At 45.1% G+C, this 18,581-nt stretch overlaps 1 protein-coding gene across 2 annotated transcripts in view; it reads right to left on the bottom strand.

Moving 5' to 3' along the window:
* GRID2 (glutamate ionotropic receptor delta type subunit 2) overlaps positions 1 to 18,581 on the bottom strand; it is a 1,619,892-nt gene that overhangs the window by 712,008 nt on the left and 889,303 nt on the right. The gene's annotated exons all lie outside the window — the stretch shown is intronic.

Genomic DNA, 18,581 nt, shown 5'->3' with positions numbered 1-18,581 from the left:
TGTGTGTGTGTGTGTGTGTGTATATATATATATATATATATATATATACATACATACATACACATAGATAGGTAGATCAATACAGATAGATAGATATATACAGTTAGATAGATAGATAGATAGATAGATAGATAGATAGATAGATAGATAGATAGGGTTTTGGCCCTGAGGACGGAGTTGCTGCTCCGAAACATGTCGGCAACTAGTCAATAAAAATCATGTCAGTTTAAACAATCTGACTGCAGCCTGTTGAGTGCCGCCTATTCAACCTCTTCCACTGTACATTGGGACATTTATCCCTCAAGGAAGGCACCACAGCAAGTATACACTATAGAGCCGGAGTGCCGGGCATCTTTGTTATTCTGTAGATAGATAGATAGATAGATAGATAGATAGATACAAAAATATTTTGTTAAATTACTTGCAGAATTTTTAAATTAGAAAATATGTTAAAATGCTTCAGAGGTGGTTTCACACAACTCAGCATCAAAATAGCAATGAAGAAAAAGCTCTTCAATTTGTCAAAGCTTTTTCATACAGACAGGATTAATGCTGAAAATCATAATAATTACTGTACATCATGTAATTAAGAAGGGCCACCATCAGGGAGGTACTGGCAGGTCTGTTGTCCTGGTCCCAGATACAAAATGGACCCACCTCTGCAGTTGCGGACAAGTGTATAACTGTATAGAAATATCCTCAACAAAATGGTCATCTCCATAGAGGAGAGAAATCATCCAAAAATATGGACTAACAAATACATAGGAAAACAGGGAAGCATCACATTTAACAAAAGTCAGAGAGAAGGCAACATTATGCCTCCAGGATCGCGGCAGACCACCAGCACACTGACTTTGGGAAACTCCAATTGACAGTGGTGAGTCAGGGCAAGTGTATACATATCTGTGAGAGGAAGTTGGCAAGGTGATATGTGTTTGAGATGGAGGTGGATGGAGCAAAGCTTGGAAATATATGTGAAGAAGGGGAGGCTGCGGCAGAGACTATACATATGTGAAAGAGAGTTGGATGGGGCAGGGCTGGGGTATGTGTGTGACAGGGAGATGGATGGGAAAGGGCTAGGTATGTGTGTGTGAGAGGTAGGTTGTTGGGTCATATGTGTGTGTGAATGAGGTGAAGCTGATATAAGGGTATTTATGTATCATACTGAGGTGCTGAGGCAGGACTAGGGTATCATATAATTTATATGATAGATTGACATGTTGTAATAACAGCCCTCTAAGTAAAACTCATTCTTCTGAATAGAGTGGAGAAAATATTTTGGGGTTTTTTTCTGAATGAAAAAGGCAAGAGTAAAATGTGTTGTGTGACAACACCAAAAGACTGTGTACTAATGACAGTTGAACTTACATACAGTACGTAACACTAAGCTTTGTTCATCTGATGTTGAATGCAACTTTAATGTAGAACAGGCGTCAATGGATCCCTATAACTTCTGTTTCTATACCCAGAACAGTTTCAACAGGCACCATATGAATGATGGTTGTCAAAACTTTTAGTTTAACTCCACTAATCTGCAGCTTGGTAATACAGAGTTTTTCTTGATTTCGAATAAAAAATTACCCATTCTGTCAGTGTGAACTTCTTTTAAAGAAAAAAAAAATAGGTAACAGAGATGTAACTGCAAGTTTAAATCTAACTTAAAAACTGCAGGCACCATATTATTTATTGTTTCATTTCAACATCATTTTTAACCTTGTACAGTACGTTCCACAACTAAGGCCTTGGGTTTTGTGTTTTATCAAATACATAAGTACAGCTGTTTACAAAAGCTTTTGCTAAGCATTGATAATTTTTATTTACAAATAAGAAGTTATCACAATCTCTCAGGGTATAAACTTAACCATGACATATTTCTGAACATTTTATATTTTACTGCAAAATTATAATTTATTTGTTAACTGAAACAAATGTAATAATAATAAATAAAAAAAAGATGAAGAAGTGAATGTGACATGTGTAAAGGTTTGGTTTCCAACAGATTCCTTAATACTTTTGTATCTTAGGTGCCTCTAAACTGATTAAATAAACATGATGGTCCATTCTAAAACACTAGAAGGCTCTAAAATTATCTAAAATCTATATTCTTGACTTATATTTTTAATGGAGGGAAATTTGGGCAGATGTCTACTGTAAACAGGGCTATAAGTGGAGGGGCAGGGCAGAGGATGGGCACATGCTCCAGGTGCAGGACTTGAGGGGACGCCAAGGCAAGGCTGAGATATGTGTGTGACAGGGAGATGGATGGGAAAGGGCAAGGTATGTGCACCTTGGAAATGTAGTCTTAGACTCCCTGTGTGTTGTTTGTGTGATATGATGTATTGGTGTGAATGTATAATGTGCTATTGGCCAGTAGGGGGAAGTAAGGAGTTAGGATGAATAAGACCGCCTACTTCCACACTAGTCCCCAGTTTTCCATGGTTACCGGTGCAAACCAGTGCGGTAAGTAGCGAAGTGAGAGGTAGAGGGAGCCGAGCAGTAAGTAGCGAGGTGAGGAGAAGTGAGAGACGGGCAGTAAGTAGCAAGGTGAGGAGAAGCAGAAGCCGAGCAGTAAGTAGCGAGGTGAAGAGAAGCGGGAGCCAAGCAGTAAGTAGCGATGTGAGGATAAGAGAAGGCTGGGCAGTAAGTAGAGAGGTGAAGAGAAGTGGGAGCTGAGCAGTAAGTAGCGAGGTGAGGAGAAGTAGGAGCCAGACAGAAAGTAATGTGGTGAGAAGAAGCAGGAGTCGGGCAGAAAGTAGCAAGTTGAGGAGCCGGGCAGTAGGTCGGGGCCAGTGTATTTGTTTCATGTAGCCAGGCTTATATACATATATACACAAGGGGACAGTGTTACCCTGGGTGACAAAAATCCTAGTTTCAGCCCTGCTGTAGACAGATCACAGTACTCTGAAAATGCACATTATTTTTGACTTGGACTAGTGATGGTTGGGTGTTCTCTGAAGTGAAAAAAAGTCTCACAAATTGTCCAAAAAAGTTACAAAATGAAAAACAACAAATTTTCAGTTCATTGCACATGAGAAGTTTTTAAGAAACATATGCAGTAAGTAAACCTAAAAACAATTACATCAAAATAATTATGAAATACATCTTTGCATAGTCCTTATACTTGGAATGGCATATTTTTGCATTAAAAAACAACCAACAAAGAATATGCTGCAAGGTAAAAGAGAAAACTGCTTAGGGAATGCAGGTGCTGTGCTGTCCATGATATGACATTTTCATGGCACTTATTTTCTATGGAAAACAGGACAAATCTTAGGTAATTGTAGGTTTTTGTTTTCTTCTGTTCTCACAATGGTTGTTTCCTTAAATCCCACTTTGCTTGACCGAAAGGAAAAAAGAAAAATGACTGCTACAGTAGCTTTCTTAATCCTCCCCATAACTCAGTGACAGACTTAACTCCATTACAGTGGATGGGTGTGGATCATTAGATCGACAGTGTCGTCTAGGTTGACAATGTTTAGGTCGACCACTATAGATCGACAGTCACTAGGTTGACAGGGTTTGAAGGTTGACAGAATTTCTAGGTTGACATGTCGACCTTTTGACCTGTCGACAAAGAACATGAGTTTTTCATGGTTTTTTTGGTGTTGTTTTCTCTGTACAGCGTCCGGGAAGCCCAATTAGTGCACTATGTCCCATCGCATGACTTGCTTCATTCGCCATGCTTCGGGCAAGGTGCCTCGCCCTGCTACCGCTGCACTCGGCACAAGTTACTATTCCCAATCGTAGTCCGCGTGGATTATTAAGTATGAAAAAGTTAAAAAAAGAAAAAGAAATGTGAAAAACTCATGTCGACCTTTGACATGTCGACCTAGAACATGTTGACCTAGAAACCCTGTCGACCTTCAAACCCTGTTGACCTAGTGACTGTCGAACTATAGTGGTAGACCTAAGCATTGTCGACCTACACACTGTCGATCTTCAGACTGAATCCCACAGTGGATACAGCCACCATTGGACCACAGAGTGAGAGGGGCCTGAGAATGCTGGTCCACCTTAAACAGTCCACATAAACAGTGAATCCACAAAGAGAATTTAACTGAGTATGTGACAGCACCTACAAACTCAGATGATCATATTGGGGACTAGGGAGGTTGGACAGGTTTGCTGCCGCTTCTCCAAAATTTGCTGTGAGGTCTAGTGATACCATGTTCCATTTCTGTCATAAACGGTTTGATTATAAAGCAATTTTAAGACTATGGTGCTGATTCTGAGTCAGACGAATCTCTTTGTACGGACGCAAATCGCAAGTGGTTCATGCACAGAAGCCAATTTAGAAATGTTTGCATATCTTTGACTGATTCTGTGCCAGCCGGATCTGTCTTATTGTGAAATAGGTGTTTCAGAGCAGGAATTGGGTGGCAACAATGTGTTCACATAGAACTGTTGTTATGTATGAATGTCATGAGTGTGTACCCTGAGTTTCAAGAGTCATGTGTATACAAAAGAGAACAGATAAATCTCTTCCATCTAGCATGGGCTGGCGCAAATCCCATTGATGGCTGTGGATGAAAAAACAAGGGGTATAGGGGTTTCCTGCTTGAACCCGAATGTATATATAAAATTCAAACATTAAAAGTGCTTGTCTAAATTCAGTATAATAGAATGCACACAGAGATATTTTAGTATAGTAAATACTGTCAAATGTTAAATATATGCCATTCTAGATACTTGTGCATGTCTCAGAACATGATCAGAAAGAATGTTGGTTTACACCAAATGTCCAGCTGGGATGTAGTTATGTGACCAGCGGTTGGTATTGTGACCGCCGGTCACAATACCAACATCGGGATCCCGCCCCCTCACAATCCCGAGAGTTGGCATGCCGACTAACAGGGACTATTACCACTACTGTGTTTCGATGACACCCATAGAGTGGGGACAGAACCTGTGGCGAGCACAGCTCGCCACCGAGCCTGCAACATGGGGAGCGCAGAAATCTAGCAAGGGTCTTTCTTAAGGGGGGTACACACGGAGAGATCCGTGCTTAAAATCTAAGCAATCTTGCTAGATTGCTTAGATTTTAAGCACGGATCTGCCGTGTGTATGCCCTCCAGCGATAGCGATGCGCGGCCCCGCGCATCGCTATCGCCGATGCTAGATTGAGCTGCATGCAGGCTCAATCTAGCGGGTCGCTCACTTCACCGTTGTGTGAAGTGAGCGGCCCCCCGTCGGCTTTCCCCCTCGCTCAGCACATCGCGCTGTGCTGAGCGGGGTGAGAGATGTGTGCTGAGCGGTCTGTGTTAAGATCGCTCAGCACACCTCTCTCCCGTGAGTACCCCCCTTTATCCCCCTTCCTTCCCAGGTGGGTATCTAAAAGCCGAGATCCCGGTGTCTGTATGGTGACCCAACCCGTCCAGCTTTATTGGAAATGACAAAGCAAATTGTTAAAACCATTATGGTCAGTTGTATTTCTGTATAATGGTATAGTAATGTCTGGTTAGGTGTTTGGTAGGTGGGTTAAGGATCTATAGATTTCTGTGTTCCTCAAATCATTGTGAATTTTCTTTATTCTCATTTTCTGAAATGTTTTCAGGCTTGCCCTGTATGCTGTGCGCGTATTGTAAGACAGCAGTTTGGTTGTAGCAGTTCTTTCACTGATAAATTCTTGTTTGGTCCTCAAATGCATATTTTATTTTGCAATCTAGCACCCACTTGAAAATGAGATAATCCTTTCAGCACTGTGTTTCTTTCTAAATGAAATAGATTTAAATAGAATTAAGCGTAATAACATAGCAGCATGTCATCTCATTATAAATTCAAAGTGCTGAATGACAAAAGGCTGGAAAACATCTGTAGGCATTTCACGGGTAACTTTAGCTCACTGTAATATCTCTCCAGTACGTCTTTGCTCAATAGGATCTGACAGCTAATCACATCTGCTGTTTTCTGTTTAAGATATCCTGATGATCAGTATTGATTAGGAGTAATTATGATAAATGAATTGTTGTGCATATCCATTCCTATTACTAATGCAAACAAACATACTGCCTTCTTGACATTAGTTTGTCACAGATGCTTCCTTCTGTCTCTACTGTCAGTGATTAGTCTTCCAATCGCAGGCACTTGTAATCCTTCTTAATAAAATATTTGTCACATATTGGCACATTGGAGTGCATCAGTAAGGGTAGTGCCTTTAGATGAGTTTCAGCGGTTCAAATCTTTTCAGAACAATAATTAAGAGTTGCATCATTAGGGAATTTAATAAAAATCATTAGACCGAAAGTAGACTTTAAATTAGGTTTTGTATGCAGTGTTGTTTCATTATCATCGCAATGATGATCAAATACAACTGTAGCTGTAGCTTTTCTCTTAGGGCTTTTGAATAAATGTGGACTAAAATTTTTATTTTTTTGCCAGTCTAAAAGGTATTAGCCAGTGTTCAAGGGGTTCACATGGAGAGATCTGTGTTTAAAATCTAAGCAATTTGACTAGGGGGGTCATTCCGAGTTGATCGCTAGCTGAATTTGTTCGCAGCGCAGCAATCAGGATAAAAAACATCAGTTCTGCGCATGCATATGTGGCACAATGCGCACATGCGACGTACGGGCACAACGAATGGGTTTCTGGGTGGCATCTGACCGTTTTCAGGTAGTGTGCAGAAAAACGCAGGCATGCCAGGAAAAACGCAGACGTGGCTGGGAGAACGCTGGGCGGGTTTGTGACGTCAAATCCGGAACTGAATAGACTGAAGTGATCGCAAGTGCTGAGTAGATTTTGAGCTACTCTGAAACTACACAAACATTTTTTGTAGCTGCTCTGCGATACAGGCTCAATCTAGCGGGTCACTCACTTCACCGCTGTGTGAAATGAGCGGCCCCCTGTTGTCGTCCCCCCTCGCTCAGCACATTGCGCTGTGCTGAGCGGGTGGAGAGATGTGTGCTGAGCGGTCTGTGTTAAGATCACTCAGCATACATCTCTCCCATCAGTATCCCCCTTATGGAAGAGTATGCAACAAACACTGTGCCTGATTCAGAGTTGTAAGCTACTGCGCAGTAGAGATGAGCGGGTTCGGTTTCTCTGAATCCGAACCCGCACGAACTTCATGTTTTTTTCACGGGTCCGAGCAGACTCGGATCCTCCCGCCTTGCTCGGTTAACCCGAGCGCGCCCGAACGTCATCATGACGCTGTCGGATTCTCGCGAGACTCGGATTCTATATAAGGAGCCGCGCGTCGCCGCCATTTTCACACGTGCATTGAGATTGATAGGGAGAGGACGTGGCTGGCGTCCTCTCCATTTAGATTAGGGTTGAGAGAGAGAGAGAGAGAGATTGACCTGAGGCTGTGATACTGTAGAAGAGAGTGCAGAGTTTAGTGACTGACGACCACAGTGACCACCAGACAGTGCAGTTGTTTGTTTTATTTAATATATCCGTTCTCTGCCTGAAAAAAACGATACACACAGTGACTCAGTCACATACCATATCTGTGTGCACTGCTCAGCCCAGTGTGCTGCATCAATGTATATATATATCTGACTGTGCTCAGCTCACACAGCTTATAATTGTGGGGGAGACTGGGGAGCACTGCAGTGCCAGTTATAGGTTATAGCAGGAGCCAGGAGTACATAATATTATATTAAAATTAAACAGTGCACACTTTTGCTGCAGGAGTGCCACTGCCAGTGTGACTAGTGACCAGTGACCTGACCACCAGTATATATAATATTAGTAGTATACTATCTCTTTATCAACCAGTCTATATTAGCAGCAGACACAGTACAGTGCGGTAGTTCACGGCTGTGGCTACCTCTGTGTCGGCACTCGGCAGCCCGTCCATAATTGTATATACCACCTAACCGTGGTTTTTTTTTCTTTCTTTATAGTCATACTAGTTACGAGTATACTATCTCTTTATCAACCAGTCTATATTAGCAGCAGACACAGTACAGTGCGGTAGTTCACGGCTGTGGCTACCTCTGTGTCGGCACTCGGCAGCCCGTCCATAATTGTATATACCACCTAACCGTGGTTTTTTTTTCTTTCTTTATACATACATACTAGTTACGAGTATACTATCTCTTTATCAACCAGTCTATATTAGCAGCAGACACAGTACAGTGCGGTAGTTCACGGCTGTGGCTACCTCTGTGTCGGCACTCGGCAGCCCGTCCATAATTGTATATACCACCTAACCGTGGTTTTTTTTTCTTTCTTTATACATACATACTAGTTACGAGTATACTATCTCTTTATCAACCAGTCTATATATTAGCAGCAGACACAGTACAGTGCGGTAGTTCACGGCTGTGGCTACCTCTGTGTCGGCACTCGGCAGCCCGTCCATAATTGTATATACCACCTAACCGTGGTTTTTTTTTCTTTCTTTATACATACATACTAGTTACGAGTATACTATCTCTTTATCAACCAGTCTATATATTAGCAGCAGACACAGTACAGTGCGGTAGTTCACGGCTGTGGCTACCTCTGTGTCGGCACTCGGCAGCCCGTCCATAATTGTATATACCACCTAACCGTGTTTTTTTTTTCTTCTATATACATACATACTACTACGACATCTCTTTATCAACCAGTCTATATTAGCAGCAGACACAGTACAGTACGGTAGTTCACGGCTGTGGCTACCTCTGTGTCTGCACTCGGCAGGCAGTCCGTCCATAATTGTATACCACCTAACCGTGGTTTTTTTTTCTTTCTTCTTTATACATACATAGTTACATAGACATCTCTTTATCAACCAGTCTATATTAGCAGCAGACACAGTACAGTACGGTAGTTCACGGCTGTGGCTACCTCTGTGTCTGCACTCGGCAGGCAGTCCGTCCATAATTGTATACCACCTAACCGTGGTTTTTTTTTCTTTCTTCTTTATACATACATAGTTACATAGACATCTCTTTATCAACCAGTCTATATTAGCAGCAGACACAGTACAGTACGGTAGTTCACGGCTGTGGCTACCTCTGTGTCTGCACTCGGCAGGCAGTCCATAATTGTATACTAGTATCCATCTCCATTGTTTACCTGAGGTGCCTTTTAGTTGTGCCTATTAAAATATGGAGAACAAAAATGTTGAGGTTCCAAAATTAGGGAAAGATCAAGATCCACTTCCACCTCGTGCTGAAGCTGCTGCCACTAGTCATGGCCGAGACGATGAAATGCCAGCAACGTCGTCTGCCAAGGCCGATGCCCAATGTCATAGTACAGAGCATGTCAAATCCAAAACACCAAATATCAGAAAAAAAAGGACTCCAAAACCTAAAATAAAATTGTCGGAGGAGAAGCGTAAACTTGCCAATATGCCATTTACGACACGGAGTGGCAAGGAATGGCTGAGGCCCTGGCCTATGTTCATGGCTAGTGGTTCAGCTTCACATGAGGATGGAAGCACTCAGCCTCTCGCTAGAAAAATGAAAAGACTCAAGCTGGCAAAAGCAGCACAGCAAAGAACTGTGCACTCTTCGAAATCCCAAATCCACAAGGAGAGTCCAATTGTGTCGGTTGCGATGCCTGACCTTCCCAACACTGGACGTGAAGAGCATGCGCCTTCCACCATTTGCACGCCCCCTGCAAGTGCTGGAAGGAGCACCCGCAGTCCAGTTCCTGATAGTCAGATTGAAGATGTCAGTGTTGAAGTACACCAGGATGAGGAGGATATGGGTGTTGCTGGCGCTGGGGAGGAAATTGACCAGGAGGATTCTGATGGTGAGGTGGTTTGTTTAAGTCAGGCACCCGGGGAGACACCTGTTGTCCGTGGGAGGAATATGGCCGTTGACATGCCAGGTGAAAATACCAAAAAAATCAGCTCTTCGGTGTGGAGGTATTTCACCAGAAATGCGGACAACAGGTGTCAAGCCGTGTGTTCCCTTTGTCAAGCTGTAATAAGTAGGGGTAAGGACGTTAACCACCTCGGAACATCCTACCTTATACGTCACCTGCAGCGCATTCATAATAAGTCAGTGACAAGTTCAAAAACTTTGGGTGACAGCGGAAGCAGTCCACTGACCAGTAAATCCCTTCCTCTTGTAACCAAGCTCACGCAAACCACCCCACCAACTCCCTCAGTGTCAATTTCCTCCTTCCCCAGGAATGCCAATAGTCCTGCAGGCCATGTCACTGGCAATTCTGACGAGTCCTCTCCTGCCTGGGATTCCTCCGATGCAGCCTTGCGTGTAACGCCTACTGCTGCTGGCGCTGCTGTTGTTGCCGCTGGGAGTCGATGGTCATCCCAGAGGGGAAGTCGTAAGCCCACTTGTACTACTTCCAGTAAGCAATTGACTGTTCAACAGTCCTTTGCGAGGAAGATGAAATATCACAGCAGTCATCCTACTGCAAAGCGGATAACTGAGGCCTTGGCATCCTGGGTGGTGAGAAACGTGGTTCCGGTATCCATCATTACTGCAGAGCCAACTAGAGACTTGTTGGAGGTACTGTGTCCCCGGTACCAAATACCATCTAGGTTCCATTTCTCTAGGCAGGCGATACCGAAAATGTACACAGACCTCAGAAAAAGAGTCACCAGTGTCCTAAAAAATGCAGCTGTACCCAATGTCCACTTAACCACGGACATGTGGACAAGTGGAGCAGGGCAGGGTCAGGACTATATGACTGTGACAGCCCACTGGGTAGATGTATGGACTCCCGCCGCAAGAACAGCAGCGGCGGCACCAGTAGCAGCATCTCGCAAACGCCAACTCTTTCCTAGGCAGGCTACGCTTTGTATCACCGGTTTCCAGAATACGCACACAGCTGAAAACCTCTTACGGCAACTGAGGAAGATCATCGCGGAATGGCTTACCCCAATTGGACTCTCCTGTGGATTTGTGGCATCGGACAACGCCAGCAATATTGTGTGTGCATTAAATATGGGCAAATTCCAGCACGTCCCATGTTTTGCACATACCTTGAATTTGGTGGTGCAGAATTTTTAAAAAAACGACAGGGGCGTGCAAGAGATGCTGTCGGTGGCCAGAAGAATTGCGGGACACTTTCGGCGTACAGGCACCACGTACAGAAGACTGGAGCACCACCAAAAACTACTGAACCTGCCCTGCCATCATCTGAAGCAAGAAGTGGTAGCGAGGTGGAATTCAACCCTCTATATGCTTCAGAGGTTGGAGGAGCAGCAAAAGGCCATTCAAGCCTATACAATTGAGCACGATATAGTAGGTGGAATGCACCTGTCTCAAGCGCAGTGGAGAATGATTTCAACGTTGTGCAAGGTTCTGATGCCCTTTGAACTTGCCACACGTGAAGTCAGTTCAGACACTGCCAGCCTGAGTCAGGTCATTCCCCTCATCAGGCTTTTGCAGAAGAAGCTGGAGACATTGAAGGAGGAGCTAACACGGAGCGATTCCGCTAGGCATGTGGGACTTGTGGATGGAGCCCTTAATTCGCTTAACAAGGATTCACGGGTGGTCAATCTGTTGAAATCAGAGCACTACATTTTGGCCACCGTGCTCGATCCTAGATTTAAAGCCTACCTTGGATCTCTCTTTCCGGCAGACACAAGTCTGCTGGGGTTGAAAGACCTGCTGGTGACAAAATTGTCAAGTCAAGCGGAACGCGACCTGTCAACATCTCCTCCTTCACATTCTCCCGCAACTGGGGGTGCGAGGAAAAGGCTCAGAATTCCGAGCCCACCCGCTGGCGGTGATGCAGGGCAGTCTGGAGCGACTGCTGATGCTGACATCTGGTCCGGACTGAAGGACCTGACAACGATTACGGACATGTCGTCTACTGTCACTGCATATGATTCTCTCAACATTGATAGAATGGTGGAGGATTATATGAGTGACCGCATCCAAGTAGGCACGTCACACAGTCCGTACTTATACTGGCAGGAAAAAGAGGCAATTTGGAGGCCCTTGCACAAACTGGCTTTATTCTACCTAAGTTGCCCTCCCACAAGTGTGTACTCCGAAAGAGTGTTTAGTGCCGCCGCTCACCTTGTCAGCAATCGGCGTACGAGGTTACATCCAGAAAATGTGGAGAAGATGATGTTCATTAAAATGAATTATAATCAATTCCTCCGCGGAGACATTGACCAGCAGCAATTGCCTCCACAAAGTACACAGGGAGCTGAGATGGTGGATTCCAGTGGGGACGAATTGATAATCTGTGAGGAGGGGGATGTACACGGTGATATATCGGAGGGTGATGATGAGGTGGACATCTTGCCTCTGTAGAGCCAGTTTGTGCAAGGAGAGATTAATTGCTTCTTTTTTGGGGGGGGTCCAAACCAACCCGTCATATCAGTCACAGTCGTGTGGCAGACCCTGTCACTGAAATGATGGGTTGGTTAAAGTGTGCATGTCCTGTTTTGTTTATACAACATAAGGGTGGGTGGGAGGGCCCAAGGACAATTCCATCTTGCACCTCTTTTTTCTTTTCTTTTTCTTTGCATCATGTGCTGATTGGGGAGGGTTTTTTGGAAGGGACATCCTGCGTGACACTGCAGTGCCACTCCTAAATGGGCCCGGTGTTTGTGTCGGCCACTAGGGTCGCTAATCTTACTCACACAGTCAGCTACCTCATTGCGCCTCTTTTTTTCTTTGCGTCATGTGCTGTTTGGGGAGGGTTTTTTGGAAGGGACATCCTGCGTGACACTGCAGTGCCACTCCTAGATGGGCCCGGTGTTTGTGTCGGCCACTAGGGTCGCTAATCTTACTCACACAGCTACCTCATTGCGCCTCTTTTTTTCTTTGCGTCATGTGCTGTTTGGGGAGGGTTTTTTGGAAGGGACATCCTGCGTGACACTGCAGTGCCACTCCTAGATGGGCCCGGTGTTTGTGTCGGCCACTAGGGTCGCTAATCTTACTCACACAGCTACCTCATTGCGCCTCTTTTTTTCTTTGCGTCATGTGCTGTTTGGGGAGGGTTTTTTGGAAGGGCCATCCTGCGTGACACTGCAGTGCCACTCCTAGATGGGCCCGGTGTTTGTGTCGGCCACTAGGGTCGCTAATCTTACTCACACAGCTACCTCATTGCGCCTCTTTTTTTCTTTGCGTCATGTGCTGTTTGGGGAGGGTTTTTTGGAAGGGACATCCTGCGTGACACTGCAGTGCCACTCCTAGATGGGCCCGGTGTTTGTGTCGGCCACTAGGGTCGCTTATCTTACTCACACAGCGACCTCGGTGCAAATTTTAGGACTAAAAATAATATTGTGAGGTGTGAGGTATTCAGAATAGACTGAAAATGAGTGTAAATTATGGTTTTTGAGGTTAATAATACTTTGGGATCAAAATGACCCCCAAATTCTATGATTTAAGCTGTTTTTTAGTGTTTTTTGAAAAAAACACCCGAATCCAAAACACACCCGAATCCGACAAAAAAAATTCGGTGAGGTTTTGCCAAAACGCGTTCGAACCCAAAACACGGCCGCGGAACCGAACCCAAAACCAAAACACAAAACCCGAAAAATTTCAGGCGCTCATCTCTACTGCGCAGCCACAAAGCAAGCGGCTATTCAATACCATACAGCTCATATGCAAATGCAGCAGGAGGCGTCTGGTATAAATAGTTGCCTACTGACTGCTTTGTGATCCACAATTGCATCTCAAGATGCACCATTGGATCACTCTGTGTGGCCAGCAGTCATTTGAGTAACCTTCAGGTTAGTCAGAATGGCCTCCTCTTACCTGCAGCCGAGGTCAGTAAATCTCCATTGCTAAATGCGAGACACTGAAGCCAGCATTCCCACAAAACGGCGGTGCTATGGTGCCCGTTGCTGCACCTTCCCTGCCCCCAAACACACCCAGCCTGTTAATCAGGCTGGGGCTTAGAGGGTACTGCATGCGAGTACGCAGGACCTGTTCTGCACATGTGCAGTGTCCCCACCATCAGACTTGTATGCCAACCATGGGTTAAGAATACAAGTCTTAATTAGGCCCAGTGTGTCTGATTTAGCAGCATGCATAGCTGTGAATTTGACTGCAATAGATTAGCAAATATATGCTAATGACAGTGCATGCACCTTTGAATCTCACTGAAATTACAGCACAGGACCAAAAATTGAAGCATGCAATTAGGGTCAATGCAAATTCGTACACAATTCCATTGCATCAATATTTATGACTGGAGTAGCAGAAATGGTTTGTAACAGGACAGAGAGGGCATGTGCATGCAAATACGGTATCTGCAGAGCTGCACTTAAGTAAGAATACACCTGTTTGGAGGCATGGGGTATTCAATTGAAGTCGCTGCTGTCTGTCGAAAAGATTCGACCTATTCAATATAACCCCACATTTTTCAACCAGTCAATGAATTCGACTTGTCGAAAAGCACGTGGATCGGCGGAATAGCTGCCGATCCACGTACTTGTGTGGAAAACGGCGGTTTTGGCCCCCTTTTCGACCATCTCAGTTCGACTTTAAAAAAAGTCGAGTGAGATGGGGAGAGCAGCTCCAGAGACAGGGAAAGCCGAGGCGGGGACGGGGAGAGCCGAGGTGGGGACGGGGTGAGCGGTGCTGGAGGATGTCACAGCCGCCGCTCACAGCAGCGTCCACCTGGCTCCAGTAAGCGAGACCTCGCTTGCTGGAGCCGGGTGGACGCTGCCGTGAGCAGCGGCTGTGAGAGAGTGGGAGACGGAGAGCGGCGGCTGTGAGTGGGGGACGGGGAGCGGCGGCTGTGAGAGAGGAGGGACGGGGACTGGGGGAGATGGGGAGCGGCGGCTGACAGGGAGCGGCAGCTGTGGGAGGGGGGACGGGGAGCGGCGGCTGTGAGAGAGGAGGGACTGGGGGGGAGACAGGGAAGAGCCACGGGCAGATGGGGAGAGCAGTGCTACAGCAGCAGCTATATAACCACTGCCGTAGCGCTGCTCTCCCCCATCTGCCCGCGGCTCTCCCCCGTCTCCCCTCCCTCATCTCAACGTGACTTTTTTAAAAGTCGAATTTAGATGTCCATTGAATAGCCCAGGTCGGATTCATTCCGACAAATGAATGTCGGAATGGATGCGACTTCAATTGACTATACCCCTATACTGTACATTCCACTTAGCATAGACCAGGTACTACTCATTGATAATGACTAGTAGTAAACCAATTGCACAAGCTTATGTGAAATATACAAAACTCTGCATGTGTAGGTTGCTTACCATACCATCCATTTAAACCGGGAAACTCATGAATTACACATGTTCTCTAGCCAGGAGTGTAATAAGAGTAGCTCCGGGTTCCAAAAAAGTTAGAGGGCACCCCACCCCCCTTCCCGCGTAGTGATGGATTAAGGGGGGAGGGCAGGGGGTACGTACACCCAGACCCCACTATTTTAACGGGCCCCCTGGCCGGAGCTGCTGTACAGGGACAAATTTACCCATCCGGCAGCAGCAGCTCTCTCAGCAGCAGTGATAGCTGATGGAAGAGCTGCTGCTGGGGGTGGAACATAAAGATGGACAAATTTGTCCCCTACTCCTGGAACTGTGTCATACTCTGCATTCTATAACCACTGCGGCAGAGCTGCTAGCTTCCCTTCTTGCGGCGTCTACTAGTCACTGATGCCAACGGCGCTGTGCATGTGACCCTGGGGAATGAGACATTCATAATGTCTCGTGCCCCAAGAAGGTGATGAGCGGGAGGCTGGAGTGTGGAGTCGGAATCTGAATCTGTCTGTGGTTAGTGAAAATGTAAAGCTATAGGGGTACAAAATCATTAAATATATATAGGTTCACTAACTATATAAAGACTGGGGCGAGGGGGGTATACATTAAATAGTTAAGGGGTGGAGGGAATCATTAAATATGTAAGGGACGGGGGTGAGGGGGTTATTGAATATATAAGGGGTGGGGTTGAGGGTAGTGAGAGGGGATCATTATACATATTATGCAGTACAAGGGGTACATACATTTATATATATATATATATATATATATATATATATATACCAAACTCCACAAGCTGGCACTCCACGGGCAGCATCCAGATAACTTGCCAGGGTGCACTCAAAGGGCCATCCAACCCCATACAATACACTCCATAGAAAAGAGGCACTCCTGGACTTGAAAGTAGTGAAAAAACGTGGTGGTTTAATTCAACGTTTCGGGGTACTGCCCCCGGTCATCAAGACACACACACACATGTGTGTGTGTCCTGATGACGGGGGCAGTACCCCGAAATGTTGAATTAAACCACCACGTTTTTTCACTACTTTCAAGTCCGGGAGTGCCTCTTTTCTATGGAGTGTATTATATATATATATATAAAACCTGCACAGGGTGAGGAGACAGCGGGCACAGCCAGGAGTGCGGTGCTGATGTGAGGTAGAGGGTTCCCCTGTCTTCTGTGTCCCTTGGCCCCCTGAAGGCTTAATTCGGCCCTGTTCCCATTGTCCACTGTTCTGGCAGAGGCAGAGCAGGAGGAGGAGGAGAAGCAGAGGGGTGCACGCTGCCTTGGACTTGGAGACTAGGTAGGGAGCAGGGCAGGTCAGAGGCGACAACAAGAGACAATGACAGTAAGTACATGCTGGAGCTCTGCCGCCCTCTTTATATGTTTCACTGTGTGCTTGTAGCTGTTCAGCAGGCTTACTCCTGTCCTGCAGCACCACTCTCTGCCCCCGCTTCTGCAGCACCTCTCTCTTTCTTGGAAACTGAAGCACATGTCTCTACTTTGGTGCTGCAGCAGCTCTCTCTCTCTCTTCCCAAGCTGCTGCAGCACCTTTTTCTGCCCCGGCTTCTGCAGAACCTCTCTCTGCCCCGGCTGCTGCTGTAGCAGCACCTCTCTCTAAATTAGAAGCTGCAGCACATCATTCTGTCTCTCAGGCTGCTGCAGCACCTCTCTCTGCTCCTCAGGCTGCTGCAGCACCTCTTTCTGCCCCAGCTGCTGCTACAGCACCACTCTCTGCTCTCAGTCTGCTGCTGTGCAGCTCTCTCTGTCCCTAAGACTGCTGCGACACAGCTCTCTCTGCCCCTCAGGCAATTATGGGACATTATTTTTATTGAAGCATAGTGGGATTATCAAGTCTGGGATGGCAGTTCTAGGGTATTATTTTCATTGAGGCATTGGGGGATTATCAAATCAGGGGGGAGGGGGGTAATTTTGGTGCATTATTTTCATTGAGAGTTTGGAGGTTTCAGGTGTGTGGGGGATCACATTTGGGGCATTATTTTCATTGAGGCATTGAGAGATTATCAGATCTGGGGGGGGGTCAGTGTTGGGGAATTATCTTAATTCAGAGATTGGGGCCTTATCAGGTCTGTGGAGGGCCACATTTGGGGATTTACTTTCAATGAGGAATTGTAGGGTGTTGAGGTCAGGTCAGTCAGGGCATATATAGGGTTTTTAATTTATTTGAATTATACATGTAAATAGTTAAATACAGCTACTTCCATTGCGGCTCTACCATGGTGTAATGTGTATAAGGGTCTCAACCATAGTGTAATGTGCACAAGGGGTACTACTGTGTGGTGCAATGTGAAAAACGGACACCACTGTGCAATGTAATGTGAATTGGTAATATTCTGTGGCCACGCACCTTCCCAATGAAGCCATTAATTATTTACTATTACCAGTTATTCATATAGCGCACACATATTCCATAGCACTTTACAGAAAGTAAATTAACATCGGTCCCTGCCCCATGTGAGCTTACATTCTATATTCCTTACCACACACACACACACACACACACACACACACACACACCAAGGTTAAATTTTGTAGTGAGTCAATTGAGTCAATTAACCTACCACTTTATTTTTTGCATTGTGTGCATAGGGAGAATATACAAACTCCACACAGTTAGAGCCATGGTGGAAGATGAACCCATGACGTCAGTGCTGTGAGACAGTAATGGTAACCATTATACCATCCGTATTGCCATGCCCTATATTGTTACAAGCACTGACCCAATTTTAAACATGGGGGGCACCCAAAGGAAACTTTTTCCCTGAGCTTTACAAGGTCTAGAACCGGCTATGTCACCAATTTAGGATTTTTAAATACTGTATTGTTTCTTTTCAAATGTAACATGCCACCACTTGTTGGCTAGGCCCCCAATTCAGTACAGGGAAGGGGGGCGCCAAAACATACCCTTGCTCCAAGTACCGTGGCGCCTATCTCTGGCTACTTAAAACATGGTGAAATACAGGCTTAAAGTCAGCCAGCTATGGAACCTGTGTAATTCATGAGTGTTCCGGTTTAAAGGGATAGCATGGAAAGCCTATACATGTGGGTGTATATGTGTCACATTTTTCTATGTACACTTTTCTACAAAACCATTTGTTTTCCAACTGTGTACCAGGCCCATAGTATGAATATTAACTGTAACCTACTGTTTGTTTGTGAAGCAAAAACAAAAGTACAAACTTTTCTAATATGTAAACAGTTGGCTTAATAAAAGATAAAAAGTCTATTGCTAGAAATTAAAAGAAAGTGTATATACCAAATGTAACACAAACATACATTCCTAAAAAAAAAACATTGTAAACGGGGACTAAGACTATTTTTACATATGAGAACTCCCCCCTCTCCCTATTACATTATGGGGTATATTTACTAAAATTCTTAATTTTCAGAATGAGGTTAAAGTTCAAACACGAATGACATCGAATGTGTGAAATTGCAACTTTTTGAATTTATTACGACTAATTTACTATGCTGTCGTAT

Source organism: Pseudophryne corroboree, chromosome 1 (assembly GCF_028390025.1).
Source record: "Pseudophryne corroboree isolate aPseCor3 chromosome 1, aPseCor3.hap2, whole genome shotgun sequence".
Lineage (NCBI taxonomy): Eukaryota > Metazoa > Chordata > Amphibia > Anura > Myobatrachidae > Pseudophryne > Pseudophryne corroboree.
This window is presented reverse-complemented; position numbering and strand designations above follow the sequence as displayed.